This window comes from Euprymna scolopes, chromosome 33 (genome assembly GCF_053919585.1).
Source record: "Euprymna scolopes isolate OS-2025 chromosome 33, ASM5391958v1, whole genome shotgun sequence".
NCBI lineage: Eukaryota > Metazoa > Mollusca > Cephalopoda > Sepiida > Sepiolidae > Euprymna > Euprymna scolopes.
Genome location: NC_136514.1, coordinates 14,193,095 through 14,196,410, shown reverse-complemented (window position 1 = coordinate 14,196,410; position 3,316 = coordinate 14,193,095). Strand labels below are relative to the sequence as shown.

The following is a 3,316-nucleotide window of genomic DNA, read 5'->3' as shown; positions in this document are numbered from 1 at the left end:
TACCGTTAACCGCGATAAATACTGTTGAAATTTAAACATTTATTCTTTTTTAGATGTTTATTTTTTTTCAACGTCTGTCAGAGTGATCTTATCATTATATGATGATCTGCGCATATGAGCTAAATTGACCGACTTTTATTTTATTTGAACTGAAAGTGTTCAAGGATAAGAAACGAGTTTCTTAAAGGGGCTGACATAATTATTTACTATAATAATTATCAAACGGTAGGGAAGGCGAATAGAGCACAAAATGTTTTGATTTAAAGTCTAACTGATGGCACCTAAGTCATTTTTAGTCACGTGCAAGTGACTCTATAAGTCACTCTGTCAGTCCGTCCATCGGTCGGTCTGTCAGTCGGTCAGTCTGTCGGTCTGTCCATAACACTTTTGTGTTTGGTCTTTTTGGTTAAGATCAAAGGTCTGTTGTCAATAGATGCTGTTCTTAACCTTTTTAAGCTTTTCTTGGCCTGTTAGCCAAGATAAAAGTGTAAAGGATTGAATATCTCAAAGTGTAGTATCTGTTCCGGCAGATACTGCAAGCAAAGACCATATGTGGGGGCAGCCCCACATATAAGATCTTGGTCGATGTGGGGAAAATCCTTCATACCAATTGTCACTATCCAGCTCCCCTACTCCCCAGGGAGCCGGTCCCTATTTCAACTTCACTCCTCACATTAAAAATCGGCCTTATGCCTAATTTGCTCGGTGGGGGAGCAAATAAATACCCTTTTCTTGGCCTTTTGGCCAAGATCAAAGTGTAGTATCTGTTCTTACTACATGATGTACTTATGTTTGTAACTTTGTGATATAAAGTGGGGGATCACTTTTCTGTATTAATTTAATGTAAAATGATCACCCACTTTACAACCGCTCAGTCTCAAAGCCATTCAAGTCATTCTCCAGATCATTCAAGTTGTTTTTGAAGGATTCCAGTTATTTTTTAAGCATTTAAGTCATTCTTAAGGTCATTCAATTCATCCTTAAGTTCATTAAAGTCATTCTAAATCTTTTACTTTTTACTTATTTAAGTCATTTCAGCCCATTTTTCGGTCATTTTAGTTTATCTTTAAGAATTTCATGTCAATCCTACATTCACGCATTCATTCATTACACGAGAGCACGCGACTAATGGCTACCGACCTTGTTAAAATCAGTACTAAGTCATTTTTAAAAGCAATATTATATATATATATAGTACTGATTTTAAAAATGACTTAGGTGCCTTAGGGGTCCATGGAATATTTCTGGTGGTCCACAGGCAGAACAAAACAGAATGGGATCCACAACGATATTTTGGTGGTCCATGAAGAAAACCAACTCAAAATAGTTTTTATTATTAAAAATTTAGTTTTTACTGTCTGATCTGCATCGGCTTGACCATGGAAGAAACATTGTAATATTGTAATACAAGATATTGGTAAAGAATTATTATCACTCTAATTTAGATTATTATTATTATTACTTATTATCATTATTATCATAATTATTATAGTTGTTATTGAATACTTTATTTGCATTAAATTAGTTTTCATTTAAAAATAAAGCTTAATTTTATAATATTTCTTTGATTATTAAAACCTCAAAATTTATATTAGTGAAAAATAGAAGATTGTCTTATGACCAATAGTTATGAAGGGGTCCACCAAGATAAATTCACATTTATTTCTAATATATATAGATGAGAGTGTTCAAACAACAAGAATATAATTGCCATAATATCATTGACCGATAAAATAAAAGAGTCGGAAAGTGGTATTTGTGAAGTGGGCAAAAGTGCGATTATAAATCTTCTTTTGTTTTTTGAGGAGGACTTGCTCTCTCTCTCTCTCTCTCTCTCTCTCTCTCTATATATATATATATATATATATATATATATATATATATATATATATATATATACTGTGTAAAATTTTGCTGCTTGTTGGGTTTGTCGGGAATATTTACATCGAAGGAGTAACGTTTCAGTGTGCTCACACATAATCGCCTAAAAAAGTAGAATCTCATATGTTTTGGACATTTTAAATGTAAATGAAGTTTTTTTAAGTTAACAAACTTCTCAATGTTTGCTCTTCCAAAGTTTTGATAAATTTGTGAGATGTTCATCTATATTTTCACTTGTGCCAAAACCAAACAAAATATAAAAAAAACATGAACTATTTCAAAGGATATGGTGATGATATATATATACTAGCAAAAGTACCCGTCGTTGACTGGGTTCAAAAACAGCCTACAGAGTCCACCATCTTTGCAGCAGCCTTTGCAACGCTCTCAATGTATCTATTCCAGTTCATGTTTCCTGTAAACGTTAGGCTGAGGAGTTTAAAGGAAGTACTTTCGGGTAATGTGTTTTATGTGTGTGCTGGTCGCATCATGACGCCATGTACCTATGCGTTCTTTATATGCGTAGGCATTGAAGCGGTGATCACTATGAAATGTTCCTACTGAGGGTTTATTCCGGCCGGATATTGCAGTTGCTACAACTTCCTTACTATATTATATTAGTTAATTTTATTTTTTATTTTTTTTAATAAAATTTGTTTTTTTAATTTTTTTTTTTAATTATTACTAATATTGCTGATGACGGGTTAAAATATTGATCCCAGAAGCGATATAAAAATCTAGAGCGTTTCCAATAACAAAAACTAAAAATCCTTTGGGAGAATCACACACCTAACACAGAAGTTTTGTATCGATCCTAAGTCACTAGCGTTGAAACCACCGCCATCACCACCATCTCTGCTGAACATGCCAAAAAAGAGACACAAACAGCAGAGCTTGATACTCAGACACGAGTAGGAGTCGACGGTGATATTTACTTGCAAAGTGTATACCCGACGTTGCCAGGGATTGAATGATGATCAACGAATGTTTCACACACCCATATTTTTATTGTCATCTAAATCAGTAAAATCGTTTATTTTTCAATCAAATTGATTTGCTCTAGTTGGGGACCCATTGCGGTGCACCAGGAGAAACCTCACATGCCTCTCGCGGTGACATAGTTCACTACACATTGTAGTCTACATTGCACTGTAGAGAACGTACTGTTAATTTTATAAAATTATTTTTTATATATAATGGCTGGAATTAAAGTTTAAAATGCAAAATTCAAGTATCATACTTCAGTTGTGTTCTAAAGGAAAACATTCATTTTGAACGCGCCCGTCATATCAAAGAACCTACTGTTGATTTTATATATCGAGCCTTTCGACTTGTGTGGTAATAAAACTTCTCAAATACACTTGTGATGTTACCCTGTACAACATGTTAACTTTGGTTAGAATCGTCTGTTCCTTCTTTCATTAGATTATTTCAA

At 33.7% G+C, this 3,316-nt stretch overlaps 1 pseudogene; it reads left to right on the top strand.

Annotated features, from left to right (window-relative positions):
* The first annotated feature begins 723 nt into the window (after positions 1 to 723).
* Positions 724 to 861, top strand: LOC145258446 (U2 spliceosomal RNA; annotated as a pseudogene).
* The last annotated feature ends 2,455 nt before the right edge of the window (positions 862 to 3,316 follow it).